The sequence below is a fragment of the Maylandia zebra genome, linkage group LG6, assembly GCF_041146795.1.
Source record: "Maylandia zebra isolate NMK-2024a linkage group LG6, Mzebra_GT3a, whole genome shotgun sequence".
Classification (NCBI taxonomy): Eukaryota; Metazoa; Chordata; class Actinopteri; order Cichliformes; family Cichlidae; genus Maylandia; species Maylandia zebra.
The window spans coordinates 39,728,688-39,749,603 of record NC_135172.1 but is presented as its reverse complement, the minus strand read 5'-3'; the positions used below and the strand labels follow the sequence as shown (position 1 = coordinate 39,749,603).

General features: G+C 39.3%; 1 protein-coding gene across 4 annotated transcripts in view; it reads left to right on the top strand.

The window, feature by feature from the left end:
- Positions 1-2,635: 2,635 nt before the first annotated feature.
- The window catches only part of LOC101484908 (axin-2), a 33,915-nt gene continuing 15,634 nt past the window's right edge, over positions 2,636-20,916 (top strand). Inside the window, exon 1 of one of the 4 annotated variants that reach the window (XM_012917573.4) lies at positions 2,636-2,692. The gene's annotated coding sequence lies outside the window, so the exon portion shown is untranslated. The other 3 variants (XM_012917571.4, XM_012917574.5, XM_012917569.3) reach the window with 3 other exon arrangements.

Below are 20,916 nucleotides of genomic sequence, written 5' to 3'. Positions count from 1 at the left end.
TCTCACATTCACACACTGGGGGAGGCAGCTACAGTTGTAGCCACAGCTGCCCTGGGGCAGACTGACAGAAGCCAGGCTGCCATATCGCGCCATCGGCCCCTCTGGCCAACACCAGTAGGCGGTAGGGTAGATTTATTATATTACACTATATTATCCAATATTATATTACATTATATTATAATATGTTATATTTTATCCTCTGTCACATTAGAGCCACGACAGGACCCACTAGAACATGGGAACAGGTAAAAGTGAAATATAAGAATATTCTACAGAATGGTAATATTTATCACTTATATTGCTTTTAGTCTCTTGGAAAGAGACCCTGGAATAATCTGTTTGTTTATAACAGCAACCAAGAAAAGGGCAGAGCAACAAAAGACAGGTGGTGGTCCTGCACCCCCTCGTCAACAAGTTGGTTAAGTAAATAATACCCTCACGGGAAAATCGATATCTCTCTATGAGCACACTGTCGCGCTGAGCTAAAGGATCCTGTCTGTCCCGCAATATACGCTGAATTCTGAGGACTCTCCTTATCAATCTTGCACCTTCCGCAATGGGTGGCTCGCGTATACGGACAGGACATGGCTGCGACAGACTTCCCAAATCCACCTTCGCTTTTATAGCCGTGGTCTCTCATCTTGATTACACGAAGTAATTTACAATTGCTACTCTGAAATATGAATTAAATCTGTAATAATCACATACATGTAATAGAATGTTAATAGTACATTTCCCTTTTTTAGGAAATGACCTGTGTGAAATCAATAAATGGATCAGGTGCTGCATTGTCTTTAGTTACATTGATGTTATTTATTTATGGTGAAACAGTGGTGGAATATCGCTGTTGCTTTCGTATGAATGACGCGGACATACCTGCGTGGCCGTGATCTAATCCTGTTTACATAAAGTAAACCTGCTCCCGAGCAGGTTTACGCTTACGGCTCTGTTGCTATGACAGCAAGTCCCGGATGAGCTTCGGGGAACCGACTGATCCAGGATCACGCGAAATCGTCAACAATCTAATCCGGCTAACCTACTTAGCGAGGTACGAAGAACGGGCCCCCGGAATAGCGAGCTCAAAGTTGGCGCGATGATTTGATCTTGGATGTGTCATTTGATCTTGGATGTAGTAAGCGAGGTACGAAGAACGGACCCCAGATCTTCATCACTTGATGTTGATATCATTTTGTTTGCATTTTTTTAGGATGAATTTTTCGCAAAACACAATCTTCTCTCTGTTTATATACATTTCAGGACAAGTATGTGTCTGAAAAAGTCAGAGTTTTGTTTCGTTTTTTCCCAATGTGCTTGGTGAGTAATGTAATGATGTCTAAATCTGCACGTATGTGGGTATTTTTTAATGGAAATTTCCATTTTTCTGTTTTCTGCAAAAAAAAAAAAAGTGAAGCGTTGTTAAGAGCATGCCAAATCAACAGCAAAACCCTTGGCGTGTAGCAATTTTAGCTCCTAGCTTTTTCTGATTAACTTAATACCAAAATGACACTCTTTAAAACCTGGTGGACAGAATTTCACCAGTGCTTATGCACATGAGATTTGTTAAAGTATTAATTAATATCAAAAGTGCCTATTGATTGGTGCATGTTGGCATGGTCTATTGAGTCCATGACTGTGTGCTGTCTGCACATTGTCCTCAATTTCCATTTGTCACAACAGGAGACTGTTCACGAGAAAAACACTGGAAATAATCATTTGTTCACAGTTACCTTTAACTGCTATGTTCTCACATTGACTTAATTACACATAATGCAGTCTGTACTCATATGCTGGGAGGTTAAAGTCCATTTAATGTCAGAGCCAACTGATTCATACATTTCACATTTATAGCTCCACGGGATAATGCATGTCAGACTTGGTATAGCACAAACCCTGGCAAAATATATTCTGTTAAGATCATGAATTTGTACATCTTGCAAAAAGTATGCTCAGTACTGTCCCAGTTTAATTTTAGTTGATTCAACTGCGTTCCGCTGTCGAGGAAAAAATGGCCGAACCCACAAGTGCTTTTGTAACTTTGTCTTTTATTAACTATAATGCTCTAAGTAAATACTCACCATTCAGACAGACACCAGAGAATGTACTGAACTTTTGTTCGCGTTAGATCTTAAAACTCAGTCATGCCTGCACTGCTTTGATCTCGTCACACTGATAGATGTACACATTCATGCATTCCCATGAATGCACATGTATACACTTACACACGCCCAGGTCAAATCCTCTTTTTTGTGAAAGAGCAAAGAGATTTTTATCAGGCAGAAAAGCACGTAGCGACTTTTTGGAACTTTGAAACTCGAAAGGGGGCACCGAAAGGAAATATGATAAGTTATGTCTGTGGAATGTCTCTGCAACAATGTGCAAACATTTTGAACTCTCACCTCATTTGCTGGCTGCTGAACTCTTTTTGTAATCGCTCAGGCATTCCTGTGCATTTGAAAACTTGAATCTAGATTTTCTTCAAACCCTCAAGTCTGTATAGTATCACAGATTATCTCACAGCTCAGTGTCTTACAGAAGCATCTACACAAGGCCTTCTATATGGGACTACCTTTGATAAAACATGCTGTAAGCAAAAGAGCATTTTTAATTTGTTGTTGACTGTGTTTGTTTTTTATAGGTGTCGGCTAAATTTGGGGGAAGACGTCATAAGAACTGAACTTAAATGCTTCAATAGGTAAGTCCATGTCTATGGTTTTTCTCTGGGATTTGAAGTTGTTGTCACATTAAGATGCCACTGGCATTCAGTCTTTGAGACAATTAATTTGCATCATGAGCCCTTTTAAAAAGCTTATTTCTGGAACATGAATTGTCATCCACGTTATATGCATCCGTTGTCACGCTGACAAATGAATCCCCTTCATTCTCGCCAAACTGCACATAACTGTTTAACCCCTTTGATTTCAAGTTTGGAACTACAGTCATTCTTCATTGTGCTGCTGGTTTGCAATGAAGGGACGACGTGAACTGAAGGGGAGAGAAAGATGGTGGATGACTCAAAACCTTGAGTTTTATAATCAGCATTTTAAACCCCAAGGCTGCCAAGGATGCAGTACAGTCATTTGACTGAAATGCACATTATTAATATGCTTTTCACAAATTCTAACACAGATGAATTTGACATATACTTTTTTGAAGACTACCACATTCCCCTGTTGTTATATCACAGTGCTTCAAGTCAAGCTAAAAACTTTAAGTATCGTACAAACTGAACATTTCAAGGTTTTTATCTTGATGTATGAGTCCATTTTATCTTATGTTGGATATTGTTGGGTATTATCATATTTTTAATTGTATCTTGCTTAATTGGGAAAAGTTGGTAAAACCATTATAAGAAATCCACTTGTTCATACAATAGACCTATTGTTTCTGGCCTCCACTTTCAACTCATAGAGAGTTCAGTGTAGCTCTTCCCAACAATTAATTGGAGCACCTGGGCTTCCATTAAAAAAAAAAAATAGTTACACATTAGCTTAAAGCTACTTTTGGGAACTTTAGGAACCACAAGTAGGCCTGAGGCCTCTGAGGGCAAAGTACTCCATTAGGATAACATACATATGAGGTCTGAGATGATGACATGTACTACCAACTTGTCAATCACAAGGTAGGCCCACTCTAACCACAGCCCTTTTGACTTAAATGCAGACCATTGTTTATAAAATGAAGATTTTGATAAAGGAAAGAAAGGCTTGCTTCCCCATAAGCTTCTATACAACTAGACTTATTTTTGCAACCACAGGAATTGTCAACTGAAACCATTTTAAGTAATCTTACCCAAAAGCTACATCCATGTTTCAATAGATTAGTTCGCAACAGTAACCAACTAAGACTGGAAATATATAGAGTGCAGTGTGATTTGATGATGTCGGTTGAGCTTCAGGTTCTCAAATATTGGCATTTGATTCATTTCTTTGTCATATTTTGAAATGATGCTCAGTCCAAAAGAAACCTTTTCAAGCTTTTATTTGATGAATAACTGGCAGATTTGAGGTAGTAGTGTCATGTATTACTAATATTAAATTATGATATAACTGTTTTGTTGACTACAAAGTAATAACCATGAGACATGATGGCCAAAAATATGGCTCAAAGGTTACAGCTGTGCTAAACAAGAAATGCTTTCTAATAAATGATAAGTCTGGAATTTTGTGATGGAAAATGTGCAGGGACCCTGATTAAGAGGATTCTTACAGGCGTGAGTGCACACACACACACACACACACACACCATTAGTCCCCAGAGCTCCAGCTGCCCAGGGCTCTAAAGTCACGTTGTCCCAGTGTGATTGAAGGTCCAGCTGGTAGACCAGCCCTTTTGATCCCTTTCCCTTTTATGAGAAAGACAAACAGCTCCTCGTAGTCACCCACACTGGAGTGATTGATACACAAGCACACACACACACACACCCATGCACACACGCACACACACAGAAGCACACACACACACAGGCACATACACACACAGGCACACACCATGGTTACATAGAGGCAGACACATATGCAGACAGGCACATGTGCACACAGGGAAAGGGACATGCAAATGCACACACACACACACGGGTGGCTGTAGCTCAGGTGGTAGAGCAGGTCATCTACTGATCGGAAGGTTGGTGGTTCGATTCCCGGCTTCCCCTAGTCTGCATGCCAAATATCCTTGGGCAAGATACTAACCCGAAATTGCTCTCCGATGCATTCATCGGAGTATGAATGTGTGTGAATGTCAGATGGGTGAATGCACAAGTTGTGTAAAGCGCTTTGAGTGCTCAGAAGAGTGGAAAAGCGCTATATAAGAACCAGTCCATTTACCATTTACACAGATATGTATATATATACATGCACATTTTCTTAATGGATGGCCTCTCTTCCACTGTAATCACTCTGCTAATGACCTGCTTGAACTCTGAATGAAACCCAGAGGGTGAGAACAAAAGGTGGGGAGAGCTACAGTTGAAGTCATGCAGCATGTGAACACAGCTGGCTGGAAAGATTTATTGTGGTTTGTTGTTAGATTTTAATAATCTGACAGTTTTGGTGGTACTGGCTTTGTAATCGGTTTAGATATTTTACTCCATCGTGTATAATCAAGTCCCTGCCAGTTGACAATTTGGCTAAAGTTTGAATGAATTTCCAACACTGGAAACCAGAGACAGAGGTTTTATCTTTTAAAATACTACAAGATGAACACTGAACTGTTGAATCACCAGCTGAACTGTAGCATGCTTCAACCTGGACTCAGCTTAAAAACAATACAAACTGGTCAACTTTTAAACAAAATCAGATGATTGCTGTTTACATGGGCGTGATTAAGTGCGTGTAGAATGTCCAGCCTATTCGGTTAGGGAGTGATATCATCACAACAAGATTCCTTGTCTAATCCCAATCAAACAGAATATGGTAGTAATAACTAAAGGGATGAATCATCTGAATAATAAGAGATGAATTTGAAAAAGTCATGCTGATTCATTCATGTCACCACCACAACCCCCACTTCTGAACAAGAGGTTTTGTTCGTATGTAAATCTGTGCAGGCTACCCATTAAGCATCGTATAAGGAAATGTAGAAGCCTAACCAGTATTACTTAGAAAGTTACAGCCATATTCCAAAAAGTGTATCATGTGATTGCAAAATCATTCATTAAAATGTTCTTATTTCTTGTCTGAAAGCCCAGGAATCTTTTTCTCTTTTACTTTAACTAGAAAGATCTGTTGCATGTATTTTAGAAGTCATCAGTTGCTTGTGTTCATTGAGCTGTCCAGATTTTGTTGTGTGGGGCCAGAAAATACCTGATCTTGATATAACTGTTTTTTTACTTCTAGCATTATTTATCTGGTCTGCTGCTGGTGGGTTTTGTCTTGAATGAGTAACTTTAGCCTGTTGGTAGGTGGGTTCTATGCAATGTGATGGCATCATTAAACATCATGCATAATTTAACTTTTGTGGATACAAATGAGATGTTGTTGTGAAATTAAGACAATGCATAAATGCTAGTCGACACGATGATAATATACTGTCTGATATAAATGAGAACCTTTAGGGACCCGTGTACCAAGTTTGGTTGCCCAACTACTGATGAGAGACACATTTGATGTTTCATATTGAGTAACAGAGTAAAGGCGCCATAGCCAGCACCTTTTTCCTGTATTTATTTTAGTTGTTCCAACCCCCAAAAATGGACTGAACTTTTCTAATGTAGTTAAACTGATTTGGGCTAGCGTAAATTAATAATAGGATATAAAAGGTTTTATACTGAGCAGCAACTTTAGAACCACAGCACCAGAAAGATGCTTCTAATCATAGTTAAACTATTTTAAATTTACATTTACTTATAATGTGAAGCCACTGAAAGAGGAGGGCAAAACGTGCTCCATGGAAACAATGTTGTGTAATAAATTTAAGAAAAAAAAAACATTTATTTTGATAGAAAGTCAACATATGAACCACTTAACACATTGGCAACCTTTTACCTGGTTTCAAGATAAAACAATCTTGTGAGCCAAATGACTTGTTAGGATCATTTCAGGCTACTTTAACAGATGAAGCGTTTAGCATATGGGTCTGGAGCTTTTGGCTATGATATAAACACAGTTAAGCATTAATATAACTGTTTATTTTATGTGGACAGCATGGATCCCTGTATTCCTAACCATGAGTCATTCTGTGATTTGCAAGGTAATATCCAACCTGAATGTTTAAAGTGGGGTTTTCCAGTAACTGCCTTCTTTTTTAAGTTGTGCCCCTTGCGCCTATTTTCCCCTTTGGCAAACTGAGAGAACAATAGAGGGGACAAAAGCTAGACGATAATAAAGAAGAAGAGAATGTGCAGCCGAATCTTCATTTCCTTGGTGTCTACTGCCCCAGAGGCCGTTACAGGGCCTCCTTATATGGGACCGATCCACGCATGGGATTCAGAACTGAAATGAAACTGAACTTTGATGGGATTTCCCTGCAGCTAAAGTAGTGGGCACTGCGCAGTGGATGACAAAGAGCTTCCGCACGGTGTCATCCTTCTCATTTTTGCACCACAGGGCGTCAGGATGTCTGGGTTTGTTTTTAGACGGGCAGTTTGTAATGATAATCTGAGTGAGCAAAGAAGAGACTAATGCGCTGATGGTTATTTCAGAGTGTATATATAGAAGAGTATGAGAACTCAAGGGACGGTGGCGAGTAGATGGACAGGATGAAGGACAAATGCAGACAGAAGCAGAATATAAATAAAGATGGAAAAAATGAGTTGGAAATCCACAGGCAGACAGAACGGCAAAGGAAAATCAACAAAGAGATATGGGAAAGCAGAGAAGGACAAATGAAATAAAAAGGACAGAGATAGAAATAAAAAATCTAGATACTGGGAGTCCTTAGAGGTCAGACTCTTTTTCTCTCTCTCGCTCCGTTTCTCTTACGGTAATCCCTCTAGTAGCAGTTAGTTGTCAGGCTCCTCCATAAATCAACGTTTGTATGAAATACCAGCAGGAGCCAAAGGTCAAAGGAGAAAATTAGCAGCTGTCTTTTCCTCTCCTTTCATGTTAGCTGGGGGGCTAATCACCAAGTGCCGCATCAGCCTCATTTCCACTTTAAAACAAACTCCCCCGACAAGCCAGGGAGGAGCTGTTTGCCCGCTCTTACATTTTATGGCACCGGGTTTTATTCTGAGATTGAGGAGGGGGGGGGATTGGTGGTAGAGGAGTTAAGGGTGAAAGGGTGGGCTCCTATCCCCCAACCCCACCACACTTTCTCACATCTTTTCTCTTACTCCACTTTCACCTATCACATCGTCTTCAGGTGTGGGAGGGCAAACAGCGGAGCATGCTCCTTTCGCACTGCTTTGTTGACACATTTGAGGTGCCGCCGGAGGAGCAGTAATAACTGACAGCCTGCTTTCCCCTCAGCTCAACTCCAAGGTGGTTTTGCTTGTTGATATGGGTCCCGGTGAACCTTGATGACCTTTTCACTCCCACAATCTATTATTCCCCCAGCTTACCGTTAGGGCTTCCCAGTAGTCAAAACGTTTGCATCTTTGGAATAGACGTGGCATTACTGGCTAGCATTAGTAGACTGAAAGTTTCAGAAGTGTTTCCAAAAATGCTGAAGGGTGAAGTATATTAATTTATTTTTGTTCTTCAGGAACTGGAACGCATTGAAAATAATTTTCTTACTGCTGTTTTTCTCTTGCTGTGCCCTTTCCTCTACTGTGTTTATTTTTTGTTGTATGTTTTTCTCTGTACATGAGGTGGACAAAATAATAATGGAAATAGCGGCAAAGTTATATTCAGCCTTTTTTTTTAATAAAGCACACAGTCTCTTGGCTCACATGAGTACAATTATGTTACATTTCTGTGGGATGGTCTATTATCCGATGATAAAGTCATACAGTCATACAGCCAAAGTTTCAAGTAATGATGTCTGCTTTTTTACAAGTACTGATTATGAATCATAACTTAATTTTTACTTGTGTGGACTCTAAGGAGAGCCAATAACAGTTTTGCAAGTGACCATTGTCAGTTTCTAGTACCGTATTTATACTTGTCCCAATGTGCCTCTGTTGTTCTAAACTAGTTGGCAGTGGAGTTTGTCATACTTGACCTGAAAACAAAAACAAAAAGCATCCAGACGTGCACAGGAGGGAATAATGGTACAAAACGGGCCAATCACAGTGATTGATAGCTGCATCAGTGCAATGTGTGCGTAAGTAATAGCACAGCGTTTCAGAAGGGTTTGTGGTTATGACATACCTACATAGGTGTAGATTTAATCCAGCAGCATACATCTCCTGTTAGGTTTCAGACTGCTCTAAAAAGTCTGTCTGGATGAGAACAGATATCTCTTATATGGTCATCTGAGGCACACGGCTCTACTGGTCACCCAGAGCCTCCACCCTTCTGCTATTAAAACCTTCTTTTTGTGAGGAGCAGCCAATCAGGAGTAGGCTGGAAAGAAAGCTAAAACAGCTTGTTTAATAAACAGGATGACCTGATGGAGAAAAAAGGAGCAATTTAAACTGTCAGTCATGGAAAGCTCCTTTATTCAGGTTTCAGAATAAATGGAGTAGAATAGAGTAGCATATATATATATATATATATATATATATATATATATATATATATATATATATATATATATATATATATATATATATATATATATATATATATATATGGGGTGACCAAAAATGCTTAACAAATGTACTAAACATCAGTGTTGTTATTGATCAATCATTTATTCAAAATTCAGGTCCTAGTATCTCAGTCAGTTATTCATCTGCATAGCCTGGCTGGCACACACACACAAACAAAACAGAAAAATGATACCTAAACATGTGAAATGGAGGATCATTTGATTGTTGGATGACTCATTCTACCTCCAGCTGCTCCTAAGTATTTCACACTGCCTGAGCAAAACTGAGATAGATAGATCTATTGATCGATAGATAGATAGATAGAGTCTCATTGAAAGCAAAAAATCACAGGCTTCAATAACATTTGCTTTTATAGCGTTTTACATCAATATCAGTGTTTATATATTTCTCCTTCCTCCTCCCTGCTGTTCTCCTCAAACATCAAGTTTCACTTGTCTTCTGGAATGACATGTACATTGTGATGCCAGATTCGCTGTAGTTAAAGCATATAAACAATACATAATACATGAATAAGAGAAGCAGACACGTTTCTTCTCATTTTTCTCTCATTCTTCCATGCCTTCCTCTTATTTCTTTGGCCCTCTCCCCCCTCTTCCTTTCCTCTGCCTTCACTTTACAGCTTTTTTTTCTTGCTACGCACCCTTTCTCCATCTTTTTTTTTCTCTCTGTGGGAATGTTTTCCCTATCGGTTGTCAGAGCAGTCAGTGAGGTGCATAGCAGCAGCGCTTTGTTGATGTTCCTCTTTGCCTATCTGCTGTGCAGTGTGTTTTGAAACTCACCCTCCCTTTGCACACCTGCTGAGAAGCTGCATGACACTGGGAAACATCCCACAAAAGGGTCAAAACACTTTTATCTTAGTTTTGGTTATCGATTTAGAAACTCTCTCAGGAATAAATGAACAATATGCAGCTGGCCAGAGTTGAAGTCCCAGACGATCGCACTCTTTTGCTGCATCTGGGACTTCCTTTTTTCACAGTAGGTGGGCTTAACTCTTCATTTAGTAAAAATATTATAACCCCAAAGGAAACATTCAAAGCCCCGAATATTATAGTGAACCCAAACACAGACTTATAGAGAAAACTTCATATGCACATATGTGTGAATATGCACTTGTGTAAACATCACACGGCCTACTTATTGTTAGTGATCTGTAGCATAGACTGTATATAAAAGAAGGACATTGCCACCGGGGTTATTTGGTGGTTTTTGTCGTGTTTTGAAGCCATTGTGGACTCTATGGGAGACCCACATTTAGATCCAACCTCGAGTGGCCATTGGAGGGACTGCAGTTTCACATCTGGTAATCGCTATTTCAACATGTGGATGTTTTTCCTGATTTCTTTCATCACTTTGTGAACAAAGCATTTTTCCTCTCAAACATCCTCCAGAAAACTTGCTTATTATATAATCAGCTTTTCATTATGACTAATAACATGATCGTCATCCTCACAGCCTTCTACTAAGAGCTCTAGCCTTAGTGGATTTGATTTCCACTGTAATCACGAATTTCAAACCAAAAAAAAAGGAAAAGTTGTTTTTCTCATAACATTTTGTTTATGCACATATGACTCACAGTGGCTTCTTACTAAAAATGACTGAATGCTACAAATTAGGCTTTTGGGTGGCTTTGCTTTGTAAGTGCACTTTGTGATTTAACTTTTGGGGACTTTCAGAGTGTGAGGCACAATCTTAAAAGAATGTGAGTCACACTGAAACCATGAAAGCATGCATAAGCACGATAAAAGCTATAGTTGAAGGAATTTTGTTGTTGTCGTTGTTGTGTTCTCTAACTTTAAATTTGATGTTACGGCTGGTGAGTTTATGCAAAGTTTAGCACACAGGCTTGTATGTTACAGTGGAAAAAAAATCAGCATGTGTTACAGATGTGCTACTTTCATGCATATTAACACAAACCCTCAGCAACTGCAATGAAAATATGTTTTAATAAAAACAACCTGAAAAGGTTTTAATGAAATCTAATCGCTTTTCTAGCAGATCATGGTGACCATATATTCTAGGACAACTAAAAGACAAAAACCATCATCACATGATTGGCAGGTAAGACATTTCATAAGCCAAAATCTCTATTTGACAGCTATAATAAATCACGGATTCTCTCTGGCAAGCGTTTTTGTTTCTTCATGTTTTATTGGTGTAATTTGCATTTGAATGAGAGATAATCAGAGACTTACGTTTCTGAGTTTCTGATCTCTTGTACTGAAATATTTTTTCTGATTTTCTCCTTTTTTTTTTAATCTCAAACGACTTTTGTTGAACACTCAAATGCAACAAGGCTGTGTTTTGAACAGCAAAAAACAATTTGGAAATGAATTTGCCCAGTAAAACTAGAGACTACAGGCAGAAAGTAGTACTCCCTTTATGTACTTCAGAGCACAAAGTGTGTTTGAACTCTCCAAGCTGCTGAATGGGTTTACAGCTTTCTTGCAGTAGTTTGCAATCTGACATAAAAATGAAAGTGTTGTAGTTGCCTAACATTATGCAAATGACTGAAGCCATAATTTTCCTTTACTTTTCACTTAAGCCACTTTTGTAGCTTTTAACCTCTGAGGGCCAATGCCTTGTTTATTACAATTTCTATAACTGATATATCAATGAAATCAAAACAAATCAAAACATGACAACCACACAAAAATCCAGAAGTGCACAACAAGTCGAAACACCAAAGCAAGGCTTGTCATCTTCAGTGAAGCTGCAATTTGCAATGGCAACAACTGCTGGCATAAATTGATCTTAAGTCACTGATGACAATTGATGTTTCTTATATATTTGATACACCAGCAATTGTTTTTCTAGTCTAATGTCAAAGTATAACAAACATCCCCTCAAAGAAGTCCCCAAAATATATGTGGTTACAGTTACAAACAACATTAGTATAATAAGTGCCATTAAAAAAAAGTAATTACGTTGCATTTTTTGTGGAAGATTCTAATTTTTCACGAGACCAGATTATGCAGTGTCGGTTAACTTTCACATTAGCTTATCAGCTAACCAGCTCATCAGGTATCTGTGTTACAACTTGTGGTTCATGTGTTTCGGAGTTTAGGTCCTTTTTCATGTGGTGTTTGCATTAATGTGATCTTCAGTAATTATGCTCCCTTAAATCCTGTGAGTGCCACTTTCGTTGCTGTGACAGGCTTCGTGACAAACAGTAGGAAGGAGCTCCAACCTCGCAGAGCTAAAAGTAGAAATTAAAAAAAGGGTTTTAATATAACACCAGTCCTTCACACAGGTGATGAAATATTTGTCTGGTTAATGCTAAGCCACACTGAATTGTTTCGTTTTGCTGCAGAGTCCGACACTGTGTTAGGACATAGCCATACTTGTCTGTTGGAGCGTGTCGGTACTGGCAAGATGTGTATGTGCTGAAATCACAATGGCTATAAATGTTGTACATTAAACAATGAACTGCTGTCACATTTCTCTGCTGGTTTTCTTGTGTACTGTTGTCTCTTCTTGCTGTTCTGCCCAGAATTCAACAGCCGAGTGCCGGATCTATGCGGCAAATTCATTTTCCTTATCAGTGCATTGAATTTGCTGTCCAGCAGAGCCTCGGTTAGTTAGCAGTTGTCAGTTTGAACTAGCATTTTATTTGGCCTCTAATGGGTCTTAGTGCTCGTTGCTATCAAGCACTTTTCAGTATCATTTGTCTGATGCTCATTAAGGACGGCTAAATGAGCTCAAAGTGAACACTCAAACATTTGCCTTGCTTTCGCAGTCACAATCGAGAATCACTTGATTTTTCATGCATGATAAATTAACAAACATAATTAATACTCATGAAATTGTTTTATGGAATTACAACTGCAGGAACAACTGACACAGCAAATTTAGCGCAGTATGCACAGAGTGTAGCATCAAGTCAATTAAACTTCTGGGATATTTATCTGGTCAGTTAAGTAGCAGAGGAGGTTGTTAATCAGTTTCAGCTGCTTTGATGTTAATGAAATTAACAACAGGTGTACTAGAGGGGCAACAATGAGACAACTGCCAAAACACAAATGGTTTTCCAGGTGGACGCAACTGACATTTCTTTTCTTTCTCAGCTTTTCTGACTTTTTCTTTATTAGTTCTGCATTTTGCAAAGCTCAGCGTCACTACTGAGCAATACCTGCGCTTTAATGTGGCCGAATAGGTAGTCCAACTCCTCAAGGATGACACATCAATACGTGCCTTTGCCAGAAGTTTTGGAGTGTCTCCCAGCACAGTCACAAGAGCATGGAGGAAATTCCAGGAGACTATCCTCTATTATAGCTGGACTTTAACCCATCAGCAGGACTTGTATCTGCTCATTTTTGCAAGGAGGAACAAGATGAGAACTGCCCAAGCTCTACAACATGACGCCCAGCAGGGTACTGCTGTGAATGTCTCTAACCAAACATTTTCAAATATACTTAATGTGGATGGCCTCAGCATCCTCTCCTGGGCCCTGTGCTCACTACCAAGCACCATGAGCCCGGTTGACATTTGCCATAGAATCCCAAAACTGGCAGGTCCCCAACTGGTGCTCGGTACTTTTCACAGATGAGAGCAGGAGAACACTGTGGAGAACATTAAACTGCCTGTAACACTGTACAGCGTGTCCAGTTCGTCAGTGGTCAGTGATGGCCTGGGGAGACATATCCATGGAGGGACTTAAAGAGCTCCATGAGCTACGCAACGGCACCGACTGTCATTAGGTATCAGTAGAGATGGGAATTAATAAGAACTCATCGATTAGATTCCTTATCAATTCTGTTATCAGTTCTTACTAGGTTCTAATTAGCTCCAATTTGAGAGTTGCCGCTATCTCTAAGCAGCACATCAAAGACATTACATTTATGCAAATTAACTGCATGTTATGTTGTCACATGTTTGTCCATGTTTGAGTCTTTGCTTTCTTTGTTGTGATCAGTGTTAAGGTCATTACTCCAAAAAGTAATGTATTACACATATTACACAGAACATTTTTCTCAAAAGTAATGCAGTACATTATTTAATTACTCCCAGGAGAAAGTAATTTGTTATGCTACTTGTTACATTACTTTTGCATTTCTCTGTGCTGCAATGAAGTAGCATGCCACATCATTCTTTCACATTGTTTTTTGGGGTACCTTTGAATTCACCCCTCTATAGATTGATAAATTAATTTCCATTAAACTATGTGGCATCTTTCAGTTCCCAGTTCATATCAGTATAGATATGACTTCTTTCCACAAACTGAGATCTGATGTGATTTCAAACTGTCCCTTCATTATTATTTATTATTGTTTTGGGGGGGGGGGTTTTAGCAGGGTAATTTTTTTATAGTTCTGTAGACATTTATAACAAAGCAATCCAGCAAGCAGATTGTTTTTCTAGCTGTGCAAACTGTCTTCCACCTTAGGAAGAATGAAAGAAACACAAACAGTCGCACACTCTGTCCGTCTGTACAGACTGGCTTGGCAAACATTTGCTCACATCAGATAGAGTTTGGGTTACCACAAAGGTTTGCCAAGCCAAAACGGATTAGGCCAAGCATCACAAGCATTGTTTCTATACATTATTAAACTTTTAAGCCACCGAAAAACAGGATTGTAAGAAAAAAAACGGGGAGAGTGGGAAGAGAAAGTAATTATTCATCCTCAGCACTCACATGCACCCCACAGTTTCTATAGCAAATCCCTCACTCAGCTTTCAAAAGATGACCATTCAAGTTTTATTTCTTATTTTTTACCTTGTTGGAAGCCTAACCTGATTGTTGTCACCCTTGATTTATTTAGACTCTTCCCGAAGTTGAAATTAAAGTTTATTTTCTCAAATTGGTTCTTTTTAAAGGAATGGTCTTAACAAGCCATAACAAGCAGATGAATGGCTGCCTTCTCAAACTTTAAGGGTGTTATGCACCATGTCCGACTTCAAAGCCCGTCTTAACTCCACACTTTAATTGTATCTTCTTCAAGCCTGTCTGCCTGACCGCCATCTGATTCTGCTGACAACTACACTCTTCTCTCTTCTTCATGCTCATCCTTCTATCGCTGCACTCTTCTCTCCGTCTTTCTCCATCTGTCATGGCAGATACAACTTTGCAACCCCCCACTTCCAGCTCTTCCAAAGTCTCCTTGCTACAAGTGTCAACTCAAGCACGAGCCCCAAATTACTTTTTTTGGATGAGTGTTGACATCTACCACTCAGTCATCAGCTCATTCACACTGAATGATGCTATTTGCCTCCCGCTCATCCGCTCTATTTATTTCTCTACTGCCACTTTCTTTCTTTATTCTTTTTTTTTTTGGTATTTCTCTCTGAGCCTACAAACAGACATTCACGCTTCTCTCCATATGGGCTTTAATTTGCCATTGTCCCCCAAGATATTCCTCGCTCAGGCTTGAGATAAAGGGATAATCACTTCAAAGGGAAGCTGAGGGGGAGACTGCCCCCTCCCTCCCAGCTGAAAGGAGAAGTGGACAATACGCTAATTGAGAGGGGGAACTGATCACAGGGTCTGTTCAAAGGGACGCCTGGCCACGCCCCCTCTTTCCTCCAACGCACTTAATTTTATTAGTGTTTATGGTGATGCTTCAGCCAAAATTATCACTCAAACCCACCACAGCCTTTGAACTCCCAAATATTGGGTTATTTGCAATTATCCTCCCTCTGTACTGTTTTTTTTTTTTTTTTTTTTTTTTTTTGCTTCTGTGCTATTTTAGCTCAAGTGTAGGATTTTGAGTAGAGGAAGGAGGACTAAAAATGAGCTGTATAGAATTTATTGTTCGCTGTGATGTGATGCAAATCCAAAGTTTCTTATGAAAAAGCGACAAAAAGTGGGTATAGAGGCCTACTGTCTGAGTGATGCAATTAATGCAATGAAAAGCTAAAATAATGTTGTTTTTAGAAAAATCATTCCTTAATTTTCACTGTCATAAATTTATGTCCTTTTTCCTGTGAAAATACATACCTTGTCTCTGCCTTTAATATGAGCTACAATTTAAGATGATCTTCATCTATGTTCTATGCTGATGCACCAGATGCCTTTAATTTCTTCGGAACCACGAGCTCCCAATTAGCCTCCAGGTCACCCTGTTTTATTGGGGCTTTATAGCAAGTCAGTGGCAGCACTCTCGTCCTGTATTGTGCTTTTAAAGCATTTGGATCTTCCTGTGAAATGGTTAGGGCCTCAACAAAAGGGTCAGGGCAGGGTCAACTTCAAAAAGGGGCTTCTTGCGGCCACTTTACAGCACCCTCTCTCTCTTGACACTGCTAAGCAGAAGAGCGCACATTCATAAGGTCAGCAGGTGTGGTCTCATGGGCTTAGAATCTCATGACACTTGTCAAATGAATTAAAGTAGGCAGCAGCTTGCAGTTTTTCTTCCATCTTTGTTGATCACAGCAGTCTGACTCATAGAAAACGGATTAAAAACAAACAAATCTTCAATAGCCTAACATTACACGTCATTAAAAGTAGACTTAGCAAAGCACGAGCAGGCTCTCGGCCTGTCAGCAAAAATTCATTTTTTCATTTTTTCTCCATTTCCCAGTGATATGTGCGGCCTAATTTAATTTGAGTGAAGATAGCATCTTATCCAAAATGTGAAATATCCTACTTTTAAGATTGTCCTGCACTTCAAAAATTACATTTTATAACCCCTCTATATCACAATTCTCCTTTCAAAGCTGACTTTAAAGATGTCAGTGTGCAGATAACACTACGGCTACATATTTCATGGCTTTAATTTGGACCTCACGATCAGCCAAATGTCACTTGAACGTCATAGTGCCAATGCTGCTGACCTATTTCGCGTTCCATCTCGCAGACTGAGGCACTTATGGAGCATTTTGGGTGCTGGATTGTTTGGATTTGTGCAATGTTCCATTTACAGAATCATCCAGTAGTAAACTAAAAGCAATGATGAATGACCTCTTCATATTCAAACTGTCTCTCTCTCACACACAGACACACTCACACACACACACACACCCACAAACAAACACACACACACACACACACAAAAGAGAGAGACTCTGCTGTCTGCTGTCATGCAGCTTTCTGATAACACCAGTGAAAATTTCCTAAAAACATGCAACATTCAGGAAGTGGTTGGCAGGATGTCAATGTAATCAGCTGGACTCCATTGCTGTAAAGAAAAAAAAAAGAAAGTACTAGTTTTCTGTAGAAAGCTGAACTATTTCAAAAATACACAACACAATATGTCAGAAACAAAATATCGTTGCAGGGAGCAAGTATAACAGAAACAGTACGATCTTATACTACTGCAGATGGATGAATGGAATTATGATACAGTGATTTTGCAATACTCAACACACGACAAAAAAATCATTTATGATATAACCTATGATATTAAAAATGTGTCATTTAAAATAATTACTTCTCCCGTTTGCCATTTTTCACCCATTTTCTTCTTCACTCCATATTACAGCCATGCTGCTGTAATAAATGCACTATATGGTTTAGTTTGGTATTGTCTTGCAAAAATATGCAAAGTCACCCCTGAAAAAAATGAGAAAATCTTGCATTAAAACTAATTTATACCTTCCAGCAATTATGGGATTTCCCCAGATGTGCAACTGCCAATTCCATAGACACTAATGCGCGCCCATTCAGCTTGCAGAGATGCAAGCTTTTGAACTGAGTGCTGATAACGAACCGGAGGGTCCCTCTGTTATTTTGTCCAGAGAACACAATATTCATGTTTTCCAAAAGGATTTTAAAATGTTGTCTTTCCAATTTTCCACTTTTCCCCAGTCCATTTTAAACAAGATTACAGTGTTTCCCCATACCTCTTCTTTGCATGATAGAGCTTTAACCTTTGTGACACAGTGAACTGTGTTCACAGACGGTGATTTCTGTAAGTGTTCCTGAATTCATCCAGTGATTTAAATGACTGTTTTTTTTTTTATGTAGAACTGCCTAAAGGCCTGGAGATCAGGAGCATCAGGTATTGATTTTTGGTCTTGTCCCTTGCGCACAGAGATTTCTCCAAATATTTGTGATATTATTTACTGTAGTTGACGAGATATTCAAAGGCTTTGCAGTCTTACACTCAGCAATATTATTCAGAATTTCCCAGTTTGAAGGTTTTTGCAGATTGGTGAACTGCTGCCCATCTGTACTTCTGAGAAACTCTGTCCCTAAGATGCTCTTTTTATACCCAATCATGTTAATGACCTGTTGGTAACTGTGCTAATTAATTTCAAAAGGTTCTGTGTTCAGGAAATGTCTGTTTCTTTTTTACTTTATTCTGCATTTTGTTGCACCTATCCCAACTTTTCTGAGACATTAAATACCATCAGATTCAAAATGAGCTACAATTTTCACAAGTATTATAATGTATCAGTTTAAGCATTTGATATGTTTTCTATGTTCTATTGTGAAAAAAATCTGGGTTTGTGAGATTTGCAAATCATTGCATTCTATTTTACACAAAGTCCCAACTTTTTGGGAATTGGGTTTGTACATCCAGAAACCAGCAGGTGATGTCTTGATTGTCACACATATACATATCTATACATATGTTGTCTTGGGTTTATGGTTGCTGATCTTACTCAGCAATTAGTAATGCCAACTGGGAACATAAATGAATGTAAATACAAAAGACATGCAGACACAACGGTGAATCCACATGGGATCTGGTACAAAGCATGCTTATTTCCCGATGTATGACATGAATTAATCACCACTTGGGGACCTCAGAGAAGTTGGATTTCATTACTTCTCTTGTCCTGTACCATCATGAGAGTTTTGTGAATTTGAATCCTCTGACTTATATAATTATATTCTCCTTTAAAGTTGATTTCCAACATCAAAGGGACAATATAGCCTTTGAAGTACCATGGGATTGGATCACTGTCTAACCCACTCTTTAAGATTCTGTCACAATGACATTAGGGAAGTCATGTGAATTAAAAGACTAGAGAACAGCTCTTGCCTTTGCTCTGTGTCCAATTTCAATCAAAATGTCATGCTGTGCCATTTTAGCTGAATGTGGAACTGGCAAGTGAGTTAGGTTGACATCTTTGTGGCTAAAATCCTGTGACTAATATGTAAATTATTTGACAGTTACACTCCATGGGATTATCAAAGCAGTGCTATAACCCAAAAGAATAAGTTTTAAATCATCGTGGACATTGTTTGAAGTCATATTTAAGCATAACTTATTTACTGTCATTCCCTGTACTCTGGGGAATCTGTGGGAAAAACTGGGAGTATAATAGTGCCACAAACTGGTGGAATAATTAAGAAATATCCTGCTGTACAACAGGTGATACATAAAGGCTGCAGCAGTATGCACAGAAAAGTATTCATTATAATGGCTTCTGCTACTGCTGTCACTCCAAGGAGCCACATACAACAAAAGTATCGCTTTTGTTTGCTTTGTGTTTCTGTTGAAACTTTGTGTAGTAACAGACAGACTGTGAGAGTAACGCCATTGGCGCGGCAGATCACTTACTTCAAGCTCCAAAGCCTCGGGGAGTTGGCTCGAGATTGCTTGTCTTTGATAAGGTCCTGGCACACAACTAAATCCCGTCCCCGTCTAGAAAAGTTTAATAAACCTTAATAAACGTCGAAACGCTAAAGTCTGCTGATTAAGAGCAGCAGAACAAAATACACGATAAAATTATCAGACAATCCCACTTAACTATCCGTCTTCCTACTCGCTTTTATTTTTTTTATTTTGTTGAATATTGCGAAGCCGGAGCGCTGGGTTTTTATGTATCTTCCGGGACCAGGCCAGCGGTTCATTACTTTGAAGTCCACAGTTAAACCTTTAGCCCAGTTGGTGTAGAAACAGCCCGGAGGATTTCTACCGCCTGCCATGATTTCTTGAAACACTACCTGGGGAGAAAAGTAGAGAGAAAAAAGCTCTTCTCCTTTATTCGCATTTAAGGGTAAAAAAAACTGTCCGATGTGACGGTACAAGGAGCAGAGCCGGGGCTGGTTGTATATATGCGCAGCCTGTTGTTGGGACTACTTTACTTTCACGTTTTCTAATCGAAGAGGCTACTCGGGTACATGGATGGTAAGTTGTAGGAAAGCTGTTCCACAGGCCCCCTCTCTTGGCCGCTTTGATGTGCTGCTGCTGAGCTTTGAAGTTGAGAAATGCGGGCTATGTTTCTTGTTTGTGGGCGAGAAATACGGTGAGATAGATAAGAAGCTTATGTGTGCGCGCGCGCGTATGAATGTGTAGCCCAGATAAAAACCGAATATTTGTCGGATGGTGCGTCTTCTGACTGGGGAGAAAAAGTGGGATGCATTCGTCAGTCGGAGCCCCCCTCCCCTCAACCTCCAGATTTTGACACCCCCAGTGATCTACATAGGGACTGAGCCTGCCTACTCTGAGGTCAGTTGTTGAATGGGACAGGGTACATTAAACTACGGCGCTTGTTTTGCGGACACATGTGGCATGACTTGAAATAGCACGACGTTTTATCTCTATTGTGCTGGATTACTGTTCGGGGAGTTTTTGGAGTGTATTCGTCTCAACTAAAAAATGGAGTAACAGTTTAACTTTTTAACGGGTTTCACTGTGTTTGGATCTGTCTGCGATGGTATGTTATTTTACGCTCGTTAATTCATCCATTGGATTTTAGTGTCGGTTTCACCGTGGTGTATACACTGGCTGTTAAGACTGTAAATGATTGTGTAGCACTTGCAACAGCATTTTAGAAGTTTGTCATTTATGGTGGCAGTGCTTTAGTAGTCTGCATTTTTACGCTCAGGCTCCGATTAAAATCTCTGGCACGGGATCAGTTTTTTTATTTTGTTTTTCCCC